This window comes from Diuraphis noxia, unplaced genomic scaffold (genome assembly GCF_037042655.1).
Source record: "Diuraphis noxia isolate RWA-SAM2 unplaced genomic scaffold, SU_Dnox_SAM2 contig0002, whole genome shotgun sequence".
NCBI lineage: Eukaryota > Metazoa > Arthropoda > Insecta > Hemiptera > Aphididae > Diuraphis > Diuraphis noxia.
In genome coordinates, this window is record NW_028301712.1 from 80640455 (window position 1) to 80662428 (window position 21974).

The window sequence follows — 21974 nt, forward strand, 5'->3', positions numbered from 1 at the left end:
ACTAATTATGATCGAAAATTTCAAATGCCTATGAATAGTTCAACTTAAGTTGAAAATTTTTGAAAATTGCATGATTATAGAATATACTTATATAAACATTCGGTGAAAATTTTATGTATATATGGTCATTTGTTTTAAAATTACATCAAAAACCAAAATCGATTTTGTCGAAAAATTAGTATGCGTAAAATTTCCCGTTTTTCCCTTAATTTTTAGTTTGTTTTTCTCGATTATTTAGAAAAGTATTAAGAATTATTCACTTTTCAAAAATCGAAGCATTTTTACTGCCCCAAAACGTGATGACAGACACAAAAAAAAAAACACACATCATGGTAAAATCAATACATTCATCGCTCCGCTCAGAATCTAAAATAGGTGTCCCGTAAAGAACAAATTATTTTGTAATATATTTCTACCCAAAGTGCTAATATATTTCTATTAATGTTTTATTTTTTTGACTTATAAGATGATATTTAAATTAATTAATTAATGAAACAAAATTATTTTATTTTATAGACTTATGATAATGATGTTTGTCATCTATATAAGCATTAAGCGTCGTGGATTTAAGTTAAAGTTTGGATTTAAGAAGATATTTGTTAATTAATAGGAATAGTTAATTTTATATTTGTAAATGAATTAATTGCAATTAGATTCAAATTTGTACACTATAATGCACATGTCATACAACAAATATTGATTTAACAAGAAGTAGGATTATTTACCTTTTCCATTTTAATGGTTCTTTAGTGGCTCCAACAATAGAATTAAGTTCATTAGCTATTTGCTGCCAAAATGCTTTAGATTTTTTGCTAGTGAACGTAGAACTAAATTTTCCCTTGTGAAGTTCCGGATGGGACTGCATGTACGAAATTAATGCTTCCTTTTGAGCAAATGAAACCGACTTCCCTTTAAATTTGTTTGACATTTTTAGAAAGGTTACTGTCTTACTGATTTTAAAATGTATAGTACCAAAAGACAATGACAAAATAGCTTGTTTTATTATTCATCCAGTTGGCCGTAATTGGCGTAATTGATAAATAATTTATCGTTGTCAGCCAAACACAATGTTATCTCATGGAATAATTAGCTTAATAAATGATTACAATTCGATGGTCGAAAACTCGATCGAAAGTCACTTATTCGATATTGGAATATTCGATTAGCTCTAGAGAATAGCTCAGATCGAAAAAAACGAACGAAACAATTATCTCGATCGAAAATAGACAATCGAATAAACTTTTTCGACAGTCGTTTTCGATTGATTTGAGAATAGGTCCCCAGAATCTAAAATAAACATGACTTGTATGTCAAATATATACATTTAAACTCCCTAAGTGTCCTATTCTTACAAATTTAAAATATATATTTCTCGTACTTATCTACTCTAAAAAAATATAACATTATTGGTTTGGACATTTAAGATGGCTTAAATCTATAATAATATAGATGCGTCTATAATTGCTGTCGTTTTGAACGACGAAAAAATAATAATAACATCAAAATCGAGTCAGTTACATTATGGCTCACTCGCACACAAGCCCTGAAGCGACTCAATAATAGTAATGACATACCTATACATAGTAGTAATATATACACTTACAATATAAATCGAATTGGAAATAAATTCGCACGCGTTCGTTTACAGCCACGGTGTCGATGGCGTAGAGAATCCATCCACACACTACGTACACAATATAATATATGTAATACCTATATACGTATTATGTATTTATATGTATTGTAACGCGAAAGCGGATACGCACTTATACCGCAAGTGTCGATTTTAAAAGGCAATTTCCTCAGCCACCGATGTGATGATCTCGGTTATCGAATTTATCATTTGGTTTTGTATGTGTAATGCGTAAGTTACCTACGATAATATATCTATTATTATATTTGTGTATTTATATGAACGTTTATAATATACATTTTCGTCTCAGGATAAACGGATAAATATACCAATTTCTAATGTGCGTGCGTAAAAATAACGCCGTCAAACACTATAGGTTCCTCGAAGTTCGAGACTCGAATGACTAAACTTGATTTTCCACACGGAAATGCATTAAATCGATTTTAAAACGCTCACCCGGTCGCCTCTTGTCGACTTGTGTTAATTCGGATAAGCACATCAACAATAACTTTAATAGTTTTAGGTAGTTATATCTACTGCACGTCTGTATAACGATTAGAATATAAAATTCCACCAAGATTTTCCTACCATTTTAGTTTCTTAAAAATATAATCGAAAAATAAAACACTGAAATGGTAAACATGAAAGAAGTACGATTAATGAAAAAATTTTTTTTGAATGGGTGTCAAAAAGTAAATAAGTATCTTCAATAAATGTCTTGATTATTTTAAGTACCTATCTATAGACATATAAAAATCTTCGAAATGTACTTTATATAAGTGTTCAATAAAAGTATAAACAATACTATACCTACCTACTGTGTTTTTGTAATAACCTACTTATAATTAAGTAATTTACTAATTTACGATTAGTGTTATTATTTTAATAAAAATAAAACTAAAAATTGACACATGACAGACCAATTTTAACTTGATTTTATATTGTCTTCAATAAATTACATGAATCTAAAATTAATCTAATTCATCAAACTATAATATTGTTTCAATTTTCCAAAATCCGAAAAATAATGTAATAAACCTATCAGAATTCCAAAAATATTAACTCGATTAAAATATATTTTTAATGAACTAATCTTTCTTAAATATTATTATGAAATTTTAATTTCTAATATTTTACTAATTAACTTTTTGTATTAGCATGTTAAAAATAAATACACGTTTCTAATTCATAAATATTTAATTTATACCATAGATACATTCAAATATGTTGAAGTTTACTATACAAATTATTAACTAAATTATCTTTAAGTATTGGTTAAAAATGTATTATAATAAACTTAATTGGAAGTAATATAAATTACCAAAAAATTTTCATAATTTTTTATGTAATTGTTTATATTATTAAACTAATTTAAATGTATAGTATTTTATAGTTTTAATAGATTTGACACACCCTTAAATCTACTGTTCATAGTATATTTTGAATTCCGTTCATTACATTTGATTCAATTCTGAAAAATGAAGTATAAGAAAAACACCTAAAGTATAAATCAATACTTATAATATTCATACCCACCTATAAGAATATTAGTCAAATATGTTTTGAATGTTTACTTATGATTTAATGTTACAAAGCTTGCGGTTTGTAAGGAATTATATTTTATAAGTCGTATCTATCTACAGTTGTTTGAATGGTACAAATTTAAAATCAAAAGGATTCAAACCCGTCATTGGCTTATGTTTGATATTATCAGATATACACATAAACCAGCGGTACTTATTTGCTATAGCCCCGCCAGTACACCGTATAAAATTTATCTTCCCTCCGCTCTTGTTTTTTATCGCTCCGCCATAAATAAAATGGATTATAATACAATAAAAAAATTTTAAAAATTTATTATAATTATAAATTTAAAAAAAAAAACATAATATAAATTTACAAAAAAAGCCAGAACTCAGAAATATCCTTTAATATAGTTTCAAATGCATCATTTTTTCCGCGACGTATTCTACACATAAATTCTGCCAAATAAGACTCTTAAATCTTTTTCCTTCCGGCAACTTCATTTCTGACACCACCATCACGATCCCTTAATAATCATTATATGGTCATTTTCACAAGTTTCACTCACCTTAATAACATTATTTTTTTGTAAAAATTGAATTCCTGTATCATTGTTGAAAACAACCATAAGTATAATTCACTAAAATTAATTTTATTATTGTAATTTAATATTGGTCTGAATGAAACAGATAATATAAATAACAAAAGTACTAATATATTATTTGATATTATATTAGTATGATATAAAATGTATTGCAAAGGGTAGTTAATTCCTCAAATATTTCCCAAAATAGATCATCAATCACGAGCTAAACACGATAACTATATGGCGGGGTGATAACAAACAAGAGTGGCGGGGAGATAAATTTTATACGGTGTACTGGTGGGGTGATAACAAACAAGTATCCTGATATCTATTGAAGGCCATCTGTTGCTTTCGTCTCTGTGGACTTTGGATGAAAGCGGGCATGGGCGTCACTAGATTCCAAATTCTGGGGTAGTAAAGTTTATTTTTAAAAAGTAAAAAAATTATTTTTTATAGGTTTAATTATTATTATTTTGTATAATGAAAATGCACATACATAGTTAAAATTTTAAACTGAACTTATCAATATATTTATTAAGAAAACATTGATACCTACATTAATTATTAAATGTATGAGTACTAAAATATTTATTATTTTAAATTAAGTCGGCGTTTGTTGTCAACGCAAAATTCGTCGATAACTGCATTTTTATTTACCTTTTTGGGGTAGCGAAATGATACCCTTGCTATCAACTCAAAAAAATTTCTGGGGTAACAAAAATACCCCTCGATACCCCCTTAGTGATGCCTATGACAGCGAGTTTCGGAAGCTACGTAAAATTCAACAATAATGCGATTCTAACTTGGTATACCTACAGTTATTAGTTTCAAACACACATACTAATAATCGTTTCTAATATCAAAAAACGCTTTCGTCCATCGTATCTAATAATTTACTGGCCAACTAGTGCAAGCATCGCGGTAGGTGATAAACACACTATTTTATTTGTCTATTATTCTTCTTTACCTACCTTTTTCGGTTAGCCGTTGGCAATTTCGATTTTTTTCCGACAACAAGACTTCATACGGAGCAATGCAATTAGGATTAGAAGGAATATAATTTACCACTGGCTGCGCATTCGCTAGGTCACGTCGCGCCGTATTATCGTGCGAATTAGTATGAGGCCCGGGTGATGTGCACACTACTGAAACAACCCGCACATCGTCACACTCGATCGTGTATATTTTATCCGCAGCACTTGCCCTCGTGTCCAAAACCCTCACCGGACTTAATCGATTGAGTGATGGGGACAGAGAGAATCCGTCGGGACTAATTTTGGAAACTCTCCAGTCAACAGATCATCTGACGTACAGGTGGGGTGGAAATGAATTTGATGGCGGTGAGGGAAGAAGAGAAGAGAAACGATAAACTTGACGAACAAGGTTAGGTTAACCTATACTTATAATTCCCTTGAATGGTATTCTAGTTCTCACCGTAACCCACCAAAACCCTCTATGACGTATTACAATTTTAAAACACTCGACCACTAAATATTGTAGTATTCACCTTTGATAATATATAAAATTACACTATTCTGACTTCCACTATACTAACTGAAACATATAATTATTTCCACAGGTATACTATAATAATATCATATGGTATAAAGATATTTCTTTCATTACTCATATTATGATAAAAACATTCATTGGAATTTTAAATATATAATATTATAATAAAATATTTTTATACAATATAATGGACTGAAACAATAGATTTAAATAATGACAAGGAAAAAGTTATGTTTTATCTTTATTACCTTGTCTGTTTAAGTTCAAACATTTACAAGTCGAGTATTATCAATAAAAATTATAATCACTAAACGTTGCATATAATAGCATAGACATATGCCGAGTTGTAAAACAATTACCTAACATTAATAAGTTTAATGAATCAGCAGTGAGCTAATGTCCCCTTAAACATGATTTAATGGACCATGATTAGTTTATTAAGTTCTAGTGAACCATTTAACGAATCAATTTTTCACGCAATCCAGAATCAATGTATTTATAAAAATAAAAAATATCAATTCAAATTGATCGTGTTTTTCTTTTCAATTCTGTACCGGAAAGTTATAGTCTAAAACATTTTATACTGATAAACATTTATGCAGCAACTCGTATTAAGTATGTACACTTATCACTCCTAATCCAGAGCTTGACTAATGCCTTATTCAACAATCCATTGGGTAGACTAATGGGGCTGATCAGGACGTGATAATTAACCAGTAAAAAAGGAACATATATTATATTTGAACCATGTCTTACACGCACATGCTTGTAGACGTGGCATTGATAAATGGCATTTGTATGGTTTGTGCTTTAGTGCGTATCTCAAGGTTTTTCACTTTTAACAATATTTCTTCACGTACGACAAGCTTAGGTGTAGGTAAAGACTTTTGATAAGCTATTTGAGGATAGAATATGTCGAGAATAAATCTTTTTATTTTAGATGTCACGCGTTATTCGTTATTGTGAGCTAATTTAATTTAATATACAATTCATTTTTTTTTTTTTTTTTTTTTAATTATTTTATAATAGTAAAAATAATTAATGATTTTAGTACATATACTCGGCAATTTCGTTGTTTTTTTTTAAATAGATTTAATAAATACACATGTAGTTTTATTTTACTTTTGATAGGTTCCTCAGAATATGAATAATAAGAACAAGAAAATTTCAAATAAAACAAAAAATATCGTGTCCAATTAATGGACATTCCTATTACCTACATTAGTTTTTATTTTAATTATTTTTTTAATTATTGTTTTTACATTTCAATGTAATACTACGTGACATTTGAAATATTAGTTGTATAAAACTATTTTTCAGGCGAAAAACAGAACCTAAATTATTATTACACTAGTTTTAAAATTCAGCTTATTGGAAGTACATTGAAGCACATTGTTATTTTCCTTTAGTTTATTAATTTCATATTTGAGATGTAGGTAAACGTATATTATGTCGTTACAGCATCAATAAATTATCAACTAATTTTGTAGATTGCTATAAAAAAAGGACCCCACAGCGTGGTTTTCGATATTTTTCCTCTGCATGGAAAATCTATGAATCATAAATATTTTTTTATAAATAAGTAACCATAACAACGAAAACCTTACAAAAAATCAGTCAGAAACAAAAAAGTGTGTCTAACTCATAGACCTTATACTAGTATTAAGTTAGGTCTAACCCAAAAATATATTTCTGTTGAAAATAACAATGATCCAAATTTATTACAAATCATTATGGTTTTAAATGTTTTATGCGTTGGTCTAAATGTTATTAAATTTTCAATTGTTTTGACGAGATATTTAAAACCTTGTTTGTGTTTAAAGTTAGCATGTATTAAGAGGAAAGATAAATACATTTTGCTCATTCAATTTATGTAATGTTCGTAGCTTCCTAACTTTAATTTAGGTTCTATTTGAATACGTTAAATTATATTACGTTGGTGGAATTTATTTGATGTATATATAAATTTAATCCATATTTACCTTAGATTACTTAAATATATATCTAAAAACACTGAGTTAACTAAATACAAGCTATACTGAACTTTAAATGGTTTTGTATCTTTCAAATCATTATTTAAAATTATGATATCAATGCACAACTATATAGGTAATTTGAGAGCTTTTGTATTGTGTACCAACATTTAAATATACACCTGAGACATATGTATATCACATAACAATAATTTTGAACACAATCGTGTAATAGAAACTCCGTTCATTAAAAAGTTATTTAATAGTAATAATCATTATGTATAATATGATGCGCTATTTGAAACTCATTCTGGTTACAAGTCTGTTGAAAATATTGAGTAAATTATACCTACTGTAATAGCTGGTACGTAATATACACCAATAGATAATTATTGAAGCACGGGCTTAGGGATCAAACACAATGGAACACCATAACAGTTTAAAGATGAGCTAAATTATAATTTTCACAAATGAAAAATATATCTTATATATATTATGACCTAAGTGTGAAGAGTTCACATGCTCGTAAAATAATTAACATGGCTATACAGTTAACATTTATATTTGTAATTTCAGTAAGAACAACTTATATGCGATAAGTTTCTAGTATTATATTTTCAAGTATTAAAGATATTAAAAATGACATGAATTTAAAAAAAAAAATTATATTTTAAACTATATTTATATTTTATGTTTCCTGTGATTTCGGTCAAATGTCCAGTGGACTTCCAGTAAACATCAATCGCACTATGGTCTGCTCTGTAGGTATAAGTACACTAAGTACAGAGACAAAATAGCATTTGTCCAAAGAATAGCAATTTTTTTCGTATCGTCACGGGGGTTGGATGTGAAAATGAAAAGGATTTTCGATAAAAGTGATGGTACTCCAATAAGTCTGCTTAATGGCTTTTGTCGGAATGGGATACCATTTGTGTTGGACACCGAATTGCTCCTGCTGAAACATTGTTACACAACGATTGAAATACTAGAAAAACACCATCCACCTCATACAGCGTAGCTGACAACTGTGTTCATCATATATTAAATCACAAGTGGTAATTTTGAAAATAAAAATGAAACAATATCACTAGAGTTAATATTTCATATGATGTTCGAACAAATGTTATTGAGTAAAAATATTTTCAAGGTACATTGGATTTACAGAAATTTTACAGGCATGCATTGCTAATTATTAATTATTATAGCAATAATAATTTATTATCTTCAAACTACAAATCTTAAATAATACTCACAAATAAAATATTTAATAAATTGAGTAGGTATTAATAACTGTCATTTGGAAACAGATCATACATTTTAACATTCAATAGATAAAGATGGAAAATGGTTATTCAATATTGTTAAATAGATTAGTAGATTACCTACATGGACTTCCATTATTTTTACACAAATTATCATTCTATATTTTATTATTCAAAAATCAAAAATGTTTATTTTACCTATGTACATATAACAAATGTTAATGTATAATTTATTTATAATTTAAATACATACACGTTGCTTTATGGGAAGTATTTTCTCGAAATACCAACAGCTTCTTCACTCCTCGCTAAATCTAATGCACAAATTAGTATTATTATGCATTATGGTAATATGGTTTTCCAAAATTCATACTACAAACATTGTGGGAGCTATATAAACAGTAAACGCGTCTTATTTAATCTCCGATATTATTATGAAATGAAATTTGAAAGATACTATATTATTATTATTATAAAAATTAAATAACAATTTTCTATTTCTATTGAAAATTTTTATCATATTTATTCTCCAATGTTGTTACTTTTCACTTTTAATTAATATACTTACAAAAGTTCAGTTCATATAAGTGGATAAGAAATTTTAGTAAACTTTATTCATGTTTTCTATTATTTATAACCACCATGCTTTTGCATTACCTACCAGTGAATAATCGGTGGAGTTTGTTTAAATAATTAATGGCTAAAAATGGTATAAGACAAAAAAAATACATTTTTAATATTTTTAAAGGGTGTTTTGAGTACTATCAGAATATTAAATAATTTATTTAATTTACAAATTACGCCTGAAAATGTTAACGTACCTAGTTAATGAGTATAACAATATTTATCGTATACAAAAATAGTTACCTATTCACCATTTTATGTAAATATTTAAATATTTCTTATGTAAAATATTGTTATAATTTCATCTTTTTTTACTATACAATAAAATGTAAAATACTTATATTTAATAGATGAATACGCATGCTCATTATTATTTATTATTATTTTATTACTAGAAACAAAAACAAAAGCCTTCTCGTAATTTATTGTTATTCATAATAATATATTTATGTCCTCTTTTAGTAATATTTTTTTTAGATTATCCAACTAAATTTTTTTAAGAGGATGCTCTCGGCATAACAAATCTGCATTTATCAGAACCAATTTTAAATTGCTAGATTTAATATTACATTAAGTTAATCTAATTTAGGTCTAATAGTTCAATAAATTATTTTAATACCAGTAAAATCATAAATTATACTTATTAATATAGGCTGACGAACGGTCTTTTCTCAGAATCGTTTTTTGTGTATACAATAATTTTATATCATTCAATCCAAATTTAACACATCTATTACAATAACACCTTTAGACACCTGCTGTATAGCAAAGGAATACCGCACTTGTTATTATTATTATTATCATTTATCAGTAAGTGAACAGAGTAACTTTTTTTTATAACTGATCGACTGGATAAGAAGTTAAAGTTGCCGTTATATTTTATATTATTTTTAGTTATTTTCTGTATCCGACAACTTCTAAAAATGAGCACTAACTTTGTCTTATACTGACTGTCAGTATTCATTAATATTACAAATTAGTTTTATAAATACTTATCAAATATATAAAAAATGAATTTTTATTAAATATGGTGATAAACCTACATATTCAATAATATTGGAAATTTCCCTCTAAGCTTTCGATAATTTAAATTTAATTTACTATCGATTATTCTGGTGTGTAAACGAAAATATCACTACATTCATACAGTATTATTAACAAAGCTAAAAAAATATATTTGAAGAAAAACATATATTATGCTTATCAAATAACTTTCTCGTTGGGTTTAGAATTTAAAACTAAGAAAGCTAATAAAGAAACTTTTACGCGTATATTTAAAATAATTATTGATATTCAAATCCAAAAATTATTAGTTCAATAGATAGATCTTTTACTATTGTATTGATAGTATGTTTCAGTTTCAACGTACTATGACATTAAAATTAAAATGATGTCCTTTTTTACTGATTTCAAACAACAAAATGTACATTTAATAATTTCCCCATTTGTCTAAAGACTTTCCCAGTAATACTTAATTACATGTATACATTTTTATCCATTTTTATTGATGTAATGATGAATTTTTTGTATTATATCTGTTTATTTTTTCTGAACATTTATAAAATACTATAGCTGGGTTTTAATATCACACAAACTTGTATATTTTATATCATTTTGAGATATAATGATAATTACGTAAGTCATGTATTTTCAGAAATATATATTTATGTACTTAATTGATTATGATATGATGTTTAAAATATTTCACTGTACCTACCTAGATATATAATATTATATAAATGGATCAAATTTTATATATTTTTCCTGTTAAATACAAATTTTTTATATCATATGAAAGTATACTATTTTTAGTATATCTACAATTATATGGTACCTGTTATAAAAAATAAAAAATCATCTTATAAAATATCCTTTTATTTAATGTACGTTTTCCCCTATACATGGCATAATGTGTAAAATGATAATTACGCAAAGACTATTATTGTGTGGATATTATATTATACGATAAATAAAACACATACAACATAGAATATTTCATCAATCATTTGGTGTATTATTTATGTGAAACACATTAAACCACATCCAACCTCAGTTTTATTTATAAAAATGATTTATTGTTTGCTTAATATCCTACAATCTTGACTGACGATCTAAATAGTTTATGTTCAAACAATTATTATTACCTAATTTAGACATATATTTTCCAAGTTCCAAAGAATAATATTTTTAAATTACAGCGAAACAAAAATGCGGGAAATGTTTGCTTATGACCTGACAATCAATACATTATTTGCTTCTGATTTAATACAGAATAATTTTTTACAGATTAAAAATAGATGTATTTTATCTAAATAACTAGTGATTTTTCATACTGGAATATTTTCTTTTAGTTAAAATTTACAAAACTTATATGTATTATATTATGTATTTTAAAGGCTTATTTTCCATCAACAATACAATAAAAGACTAATCCAAGTTCTTAAGGCCTTCGGTGTTATACTGAATTGCATTATAACAAAATGTAAAATAAAATAGTATCTTTAGGATGTACAAATATATTTTTAATTTTTGTTGATGCGTATTTAAGATTAAACCATTTAATTATTCTAAAGTCCTATAATTATTTAGGATATTTTTAATTTGTTTACTGTGGCTCAATTTTTCGGGGTTTAATCGAGCCAGATTTTTTTATACTAGGGGATAAAGTATCTCAATTTCACCAGCATCAATTCTGCCAGTGCAGGTAGTCTAAAAACAACCTATCGATTCAACCAGGGAAAAAATAATCTTCACCAGCAAAAATAATTATTTTATTTTATTTACATAGCTATATTATAAATATTTAAAAAAAATACCTTTATAAAAATGTTATCATTGTTATCGCTTATTGATGATAATCTAACGTGATATATGTATAATGTATACATGATAAAAAACTTTGTCGAATTTAATTCGTATTATTTTGTGTATATATATATTATATATATTGTATTTATTTAACTGTTGTATTACAAGTACAATATTATACAATGTATTGTATTAATGATTATAGCAGGACCAGGTTGATGTAAAAATTGATAGGTGGTCGAATCGATAGGTTGTTTTAAGGGCTGCATAGGTACTAGTTGCGTCCCGAAAATATTTACGAAAAAAGGTCTAATCCGAATTGCGGCCCGAGTTTATTTTGGGTACAGGCGAGTTGCGGCCCGGGTTTTTTCAATTCTAGATAATTTAATCTTAACCGAAAAACCTATCATGCAGTGACTTGGTATACCTTATATGTACGCCCTGATATCTTCAACAGATGTAGAACGAAGTTTTTCTCGATTTTAGAGTATATTTACTGAAAATTTAAGTCTTTAGTAGTCAACTGTAACTCTTCAGGTAACTTTGAAATATCAAAAAATATACTTAATTTATTTTAATTTATTATTGTTCATGACTTTTTATTTAGATGAGTGAATGTTCAAAATGCAACATCCTACTTTATACAAAATACATAGCTTAATATCTACATTAGGTATACATCAATTATTTCAAATAGATATATATTTAATACATTTTTTTGTCCATATTACTCATTTAATGAATTATATATATTTGTCATTTTTAAATTTAATAAATTTAATTAACATGCATTTTTGTTAGCATATTTTTGCATATTTGAATGAAAATCAATGCATATTATAACATAATAAAATATAATTACATACATATAATTAATTTAATTTTAAATTCCGGGACGCAATTCATAGGTAACTCAAAAAAACTCGGGCCGCAATTCGTATGCATCCCAAAAAAACTCGGGCCGCAATTCGGAAGAAATTTTTACCGCGGGACGCAACTAGTAGCCACCCGTTTTAAGACTACCTGGACTAGCGGAGTCGATAAATTCCCAATTTTTCATGTTTTAGTATTAATTTTATATAGGTGCCTATATCATGTTATGTATTACTATTATTATTATGTCTATATAAAAAAAATTTAGAATAATTTTCATTATATGATTACTGTCATGTCTCTGCATATATTTATTTTTAAAGGATCAAGTCACGTATAGTTTCTCTCTCGATAGGTGAGTTGATCCCGGGGCGATTGTAAACTCCACTGATTTACAGGTAGTCGATTTTAGGGTTGGATTTATAGCATGTAAATTCCACCGATACGTATTTTTAACCTGAAAGCACGTAAATTCCATATAAAAATCCAAATATACATCTTTTTACAAAAGCTCTATTAGATATTCAATTATTATTATATTATTTATTTTAATATTATGTAAAAAAAGATATAGTATCTAAATATAATATATATAAATAATAAATCTGTACATAAATTATGTAGGTTCGTATTACTTACGTAATGTTAATAATTATATATTTTTCTATTATTTCTATTTGATTTTTATATAATTTATTTTTTAAATTATTGTATTTAAATACAATAGATATATTATAATTAGGTCCCGGATTTAAATTTATTCAAAACCATACAAATATGCTCTAAAAGTTAGCCAAAAATGTCCTTAAAAATGTAATTTATATTTATTTTTTATACAATTTGTTACTAAAATTTGGAATTTATTATTAAAATATATTTATTACTTTATTGAAAAAAAAAAATTGGAAAAATTGACTTGATGCTACTATGAAAAAACATACCGGTGGAGTTAACATTTTTTTTTCAGGTAAAATAAACATACCGTTGGAATTTACATGAAAAAAGGTCTAAAAAGGTCGCAATCGGTGGAGTTTACATGCGCCCGATTCCCGAGACCTATTTTATGTATTAGTTGATTCCCAGGTCATTATTAGGTATGTACGATTTCATTATCGTGTCATTAAAAGTCATCATGAGTTGATTTCCTATTGTTGTATATCAATTATCAATAGATTATTGCACCATTGTAAAGAGTTCGACTTTCACACACAACTCGCTCTTATGTCCACCAAGACCACGTGCGAATTTACGAAAAAATTAATCATTACACGTCGCACTAAATGTTTTTAATAATTTTTGTAATAAATAATAAAAATAATTAATAAATAAAAATTGAATGATTTTCAAAATATGAAAAAACTAAAAAAAAAAAAACATTTTGAGAAACTTGTCAGCCAACTTTCTCGTGGTGTTTCTTGGATTATGCTAATAGGTTAAATTTTTTACTAAACATTGAAAAGATATATAATGACCCGGGAATCAACTTGTACGTACCTCTTAATTACCCGGGAATCAACTCATCGGTATTGATGCAAGTAAACTGGTACCCGGCAATCAATTCATACGCAGCCGTTTCTCTATGCCTCTATGGTATGTTCGTATAGACTAGGTATAGAATATAGAGTAACGATTTTTTTGTATGATTTATAATGTGTCGAAAATTTTGGAAACTCGTTGAATGTGAAATGTTGTGTTTAACCCTCCTCCCTCCACATTCATATCCTATTCATATATAACATTGTCTCTGATATTTTTAAATGAATATGATTTATTTTAATTTATTGAATTAATTTAACTAAACAAAATACTCATAGTAAACTGGTATTTTGATATTATATTATAAAACAAAAGTAGTGAAGAATAAGAACCACCAATGATTAGAAAAGATTCATTTTTATTCAGTATGTTGATATTTTTTTATATTTTAAAAAACAATAGCTTTTTAAATTCAAATAAAATATATTATTGATAATATATAATTGTACGTTCTACACATACTAATTTTAAAAGTTTCTAATCTATTAACATTTTAGATTCTGATCGGATCAATGAATGTATACTGTAGGTATAGGTTTAACAATAGTATATTTTTTGTTTGTCAGTTTGGTTCAGTAAAAATATCAATTTCCAACTTTGTATTAGTTTTTGGTAACTAATTGGTACTTAATGGATCAAAATAATTTAGTAAATTCTAATTAAAAACAAAAAATATATTACAAAACCAGGAATGCATTTTTACACAACATCTTTTTGTAACGAAATCTTTCTTTTAAATTCTAAGTGAAGCGAAGGATGTAATGGTGACTTTACAATGACAAGATTTTTATTTTTGTGCTTAATGATACATTTACAAAAAATACTCTGGTCATAAGCTTCGAGGGAAGCATCTGGTAGCGAATTGGATCTAACTGTTACTTTTTAAAGGTTTAAAAAATTTAATATTCTCAGTACTAAACTCTTTAAATTAATACTTTTTAAAATAATCGGCCTATAATCATCTATAATTGAATTAAAATTTAACACAGCTATAACAGTGACATTCTCAAAGACAAGATTCACTCAATACCATCTGTATAGCAGAGTAATTATCTACTTGAAGGATTTTTTTTAGTAACTCAATTATATGAATATCCATAGACATTTGAAATTTTTCCAAATATTTAAATTGGGAATTTAAACTTTAAAGACATTATTATAATTTTATATTATAATTTTCGAAAATATTTTTGAAAAACATTTGAAATATTAGGCTTCTTTTTTTATTTACATTGATGTTACTTATTATTTCGAAGTCAAAAATCTTGAAAATCGAATACAAGTTCCTCCAAATTCGAAATTTCTATATTAAAATGAAAAAAAATATCGAAAATATTATACAACCACAAATTATTATTTTTTAGTCGTTTAAAGTTCAAATTTTTACAAATTATGCCAAAATCAAATATAAAAATTGATCGAAAAACTAAAAAAAAAGAATAAAATTTTTGTGTAGTAAATTGCGCCCGGTATTTTTCAGGTACAAATTTCTGTATAGTAAATTGCGCCCAATAGAAGTACTATTTTTATGATAGTCATTTAGCATTACCCAGAGGACACCACCAGGAGACGACTATCACTGTCCTCCAAAAATGTTTTTTTGGGCTTACTTGAAATGAATAAATAAAAATAAAATAGGAATTAATAAAAATAGAAAAATTAATTTTTTTTTTTCAAATATTATGGTATTAATTATAGTTGTTTAAATATTTTTTGTTAGGTTAAAAATGTTAATAATAAAAAATACAGTTATAAGTTATCTGCATATAGTAATGAGACATCATCTTCACATATTCAGCCCTAACCTAACCTAACGATCGGCTTATCCACCAATAAATGAACAACAGTATTTTTAAAATACACATAATAGGTAACGATGAATTCAAGATAGTAGATATCATTGGCGCAATTTACTATACCCGTTTTAGACCACAAAAAATACCGGGCGCAATTTACTACAGTATTTTTACTACCTACTTAATGTGGGCGCAATTCACAAGCGCCCGAATTCTTAACCCTAGTTTTATTATAGTGTGCAAAGAAATTTGTTTCAATTAATTACAATTTAATCTATCTCACTTTAATTGAGTTTTGTGTAATAACTTGAATTGATATAATAACCAACAATAAAATGGGTACCTATCTACGTTATTAGTATATATTATGGCAGCCTAAAAAAAAGTTCGTATCCTTTTAAAATTGACATAGTCATATTATATCAAATTGTGAAAGAGTCATAATAAGATTTATTATTAATGTAATAATGTGCGTATACATTTTTTTAAAGTATCAATAACCACATAAATGAATTAATCATCAAGTTATATTCTAATCTGGTGATACTAAGAAGAGACACAAATTAAATTATTTCTCAAGGCACTAATTATATAAGCTTTAAACTTATATTGTTTGCATTGGTACATTTTAAAAGTTATTTAGTTTTATTATTATACCTACAGTAAGATTACATTAGAACTCGTACCACTAATATTTATGCTTATAATAGCATACATATGAAAAACTTTAAGTAAAAATACGTTTAGACCGCAGCAAAAGAACGATATTTGATAGTTATTGCATTTTGCACAAGGAACTAAAAATTAACTAGTCCTAAAACTAAAAAACTTTTAAAATATGGAGAACAGGAACTGATTTAAATATTTTCAATTAACTGGAACTGAAACTAAAACTAATATTATTAAGCTAAAAATATTGGATTTTACAATAATAATTAATTTCGTATTTGCTCCGTGAAATTTTTTTTTTTTTTAGATATAAAGACGAGTGCTTTGATAAACTAATATAATACTATTATTCCTTTATTCCTTGTCAAATCTTTAAGTTTAAATAGCTTTATAGAATACCTATAAATTTTTTGTTTTGGTATGCCTATATGATATATTTTATATATCTTTATTAATATATGTAAATAATTAAGCAAATAGGTACTAAAAAATAAATATAAAATAAATGTTTGGAACCTTAATATTAGTCTTGACTACCTTGAGCCACGATCAGAAATACATTTTATTCATATACTATACATATTAGGTAGTATTTAGTTTTAATATTTATAAATATTATTATAATTAGTATTTTATAATAGTATTATATTCTCTTTAAAATAAATACAATTTTAAAATGCATTACTCACTTATAAAAATATCAATATCAATAACAAATCAAAATACGATCTACTTACATAATCCTAATAATATTCTTAACTTTAAGTTTATGTTAATATGTAAATCCTGTTTAATATTAATATTTTTTGTGTTATTAGGAGTTTTTTTGAAATTTTAAAATATTTGTTTTTTGTGGTAATTTTAATAAATGATAAACAGCAACAATATGTTCTACACATAAACTTTTAACTTTGTACCATTGATTCATTAATTCATAATATAGACAACATTACATTGGTTTAAACCTTGAAAATGTTAATTGCGTTTTAATTGGTTATCACGGAAATAATCTATGATCGTTTAACTTTATTTTCGACAGAAAACAAATTTATTGGAAAATGTTATTAGTTATTATTTATTGGTTTTTTTTTCATTTTATTTTTTATCAGTTATATACATCAGCCCATGACGGGAGGCGTGATATTTACTCAATACATGAAATGTAAATTATTAAAAGAGTTTATATACTTTATAGGATGTTAAAACTAAATCCCTAGAGCAAGATCGAAACTTCAATTTATAAACATGAATATTATAATGTGGTCTTATATGCAATGAGAAGAAGACAGAGAGAAAAGGGTAACGCAATAACTATACGGTTTTGGTATTCATGTGGGCAGCGAAAATATTAAAGCTTTTCAACGGTTAAAAAAAATATGGCATAAATGGCATTTATAATAATATACCTAATAGATTAGTTTCTCGTTCCGATTCTATCATTCCTGATGCACAAGCTAGCCGGTGTATCAATTTATTAGTTTCATGCTAGCTCATTTAAAAATGCTTAAGGAGGTTAGTGACCAGATTTTAAACTCTGGTTTATTCATATAGTATATATATAGTTTGTAAAGTGTACCTTAAACACTCACACACACACACAGACGCACATGCTTGTGGAGGTAAAAATAAATAAACATCCTAGAACTATTTATATGAAAACTAAGAGCTCAAGTAGAATATAACTTATCACATTCTAATTTAACAAACCTAAATCAATCTACAGAATATAACACGTGTTACAACAAAAGTAAAATGGAATCATAAATCATTTTAATCTCTAAGTAAACCCTGTATCAAAATTGCGTTCTGTTGGATGTGTGCCATTACAAGAATCGCTTAAGTTTGAATAAGTTTAAACTATAGAACAACTTAATAAACTGTCTCAAATGGTAAACAAAAAATATTAGTAACTCATATTCATAAATAACGATAAAAGGTCATTTACACTTACACTATATTATATTTGGTTCAACGAAATATTTTATAAAGATAATTATTATTCATATTCATACATCTATATTATAAATGCATGTATCGAGCTATCATAGTTATTACTAGAAGCTATAAAAAAATATGCATGTATTATGTATACCTCCTATTATTAACTACAAGCAAATTAATAATTATATTTATTCTGCTAATACGATTTTATTTAAATATAATGAAAAATGTGTATGATTTTCAATTTGATAAATTTTAATACATAAATAAACTCCATTTATTTCTGACACTCTATAAAGTAGATAGGCATATCTTCATAAAATTTAATTTTACACATATATATATGTAATAATGAAGTTGTCTATATATATATATATATAGACAACTTCAACAACAATATATAATAATATAATAAAATATGTTCATTGATAATTTAATTTTCTACTAAGCACAAAACTATATCACGATAGAAATGGGAACATAAAGGAAAGCCTGCAGTAAGCACAATGAACTTAAATTTAAACATTTAACATATTTTTGCATACTATGTGACTAGTAAAGTTCAAAAAGTGCTTTAAAGTTTTTATATACTTTTTGAAAGTTCTTATATACCATAATTGTATAGAATTTATTATAGATCGGTACATAAATGTTAAAACAGTAGGTACTAAATTGAGTACATTATTCTTGAAGTTAATGGTATATATTCTATGATGATATACAGGTTTTTAACATTAAACGAAAATACAATTTAAAAAAAAAAAACCAAAATGTTAAGTACTTGGCAAAGGCACAAGAGTAGCTGATAAATCTTGTTGAATGTTTTGGTGACTTTTTTTTCATTTTGTAAATTTTTATTTTTTATTTTATAAGTATAAAATAATTACTCGATATAATTATAGCAGGGGTGGCTTGCGGCTCTCGTCATAGTTGTATGTTTCTCGTGTTCTATTTAAAAAAAACCAATATTTTCTTATGAACGATAAAATACGATAAAATTATAAAAATTTAAAATGTATTTATAAACATTTTGACTCTTATTATATAATTTTATTTATCCGTGTGGCTCATGGACGTATTCGTGTTGGCCACCCCTCAACTCCTGAACTATAGATTATCTTATAAGCTATACTAACATAATCATAATCATAGTTTTTGCTAATTGATTTTTACTTAAAAAATTACAATAATCTATATATATAAAACCGAAATCAAGCAAAAGAGGAAATCTTTGTTACGGTTTGGCTTCGAAACTACTTATTGGATCGTCTTGCAATTTTTTTTAAATTAAAGAGGACATCACAGAGAAGGTTTTGGGCATGAACAATTTTAGAAAGTCACCGGGTTAGAGGAATACTACGAGGTGATGATGAAATGACAGTTTCGCCATCTGTCCAGCAAAAAATGAGCAAGGATTAATCGATTATATTAATTCACCGTTAGTGGAATTAAGTAAAAATGGAAACTTGGTATAATGGTATAACTTTAATACTTTAGAGTTAAATCATAAACTTACGTACAAACAACACCTGCAAGTCCGCGATCTACCGCAGGTAGATTGCCTACCAGATAATATTATACTTCTGCAAATCAGAATTTTTATTCCAGGTAACGGAAAAGTTAAGATAAGTTTTGAAATCCATACACCGATTATTAAATAACGAATTGAACAAAGTTTGAATCATATAAATTTAGTACATTTAACGGGCAACGAAGTAATAATATAAAAGTAAGAACATAATATGTATAAACTTTTATTCTCAATAATCCAAACAGTACCTAATAAGTAATAACCAACTAATTTAAATAAAGGTCCTTAACTAAATTGCTACAACGTGATACAATTTTTGAATTGCGTCTTAGTACGATTCTTATCTGGTTTTACATTATATGCGCTTGATCTCACTGCGGGAAATATTGGTTCCAGAAAGTATTTAATTGTAGCCAACGTATAATATATAGTAAGTTGTACTTCAATAAACCAGAAAAATTAAAAACTAAATATTTGTTAATTTAAAATAATAATACCTATATCGTGTTCCAACAATGGCATAAACTTTAAAATTGTTTTCATTCAATTAAATATACCTAATATGCATTTTAATAAGGAAATACATTTATAAATTATCACTTTATCCTTATTAGAAATAATACATGTGAAATGTTTAATATTAATCTTAAAAGTTCGAACAAAGAAAATACTATGTTTTTAGAAGCTTTCTAACATTCAGCTTCTTTACATTCCTGCTCTCGACCACAAACAAAAATGGGTAGAACACTAGGACTTTTAGTTACTTCGTAATGTGTTATTTTAAGAATAATGAATAGGTAGCTATAGTTACAGCGAATTTAATTCGTATCATAAGTATATATTATATACCCGTAAACGCACTAGGTAGGTAAATAGATAAATATATTTGCATTGGATAATAGTTATTTGTATTTTCATAAAAAGATAAAACACTTAAATGGTTTCGAAGAAGTATTGAAAACATAAGGTCTAAAATAAAGCAATAAAACTGAATTAAATTTATTGTAATTTTATGCGGTTTGACTATTTATTGGTACACGAGTATGTTAAACTGACCCTGCAAGTGCTGTTTTATTTACATTTTTATATTGAGTTTGTGTAAGAAAATATTATCTGGAATTCACCATAACATATAATAGCACACGTTTTTTATTACCCCAATTTTCAATAATATAGATATAGGAGTAAACATAGTAGTGCTGCAAGGTCACTGTACAGTCGTGTTTATGAAATATTCATTTTTATTTATAAATTTTTAGGAAAAACTACATGTACTTAATATATTTGACTAGTCTACATATATATATAAATGGTTTCTCGACCATATTGTGTGACAGGTGTGGGTATGTCGAAGAGTAACGAACTCGCCACCCAATTTTGAACCCTATAAGCTTCAGATTTAAAATGTCACAATATACTGATTTTCAATAATTTTCAATAAAAACATAATCTTGAAAACATTGGTAGGTATAGTAGGCATTATGACAATTTTCTGCAATTCCTTATCAATTTTTTTTCTCAATAACTCAGATATGAGTTGCAAAAAAAATATAATTACCAAAATAATCAAAAAAAATTTTGAAGACCACGTGACTGTATTATCTAATATAAAATATACATATTCATTTTAATGTTTTAATTTTATTTTTCCCCCAAGACGTTTAAAGCGCAAGTGGTGTCGTAATTTGTTATAAAAAATAAATAAA

General features: G+C 26.3%; 1 protein-coding gene across 2 annotated transcripts in view; it reads left to right on the plus strand.

Annotated features, from left to right (window-relative positions):
- The window catches only part of Dop1R2 (dopamine receptor 2), a 148715-nt gene that overhangs the window by 123586 nt on the left and 3155 nt on the right, over window positions 1–21974 (plus strand). The gene's annotated exons all lie outside the window — the stretch shown is intronic.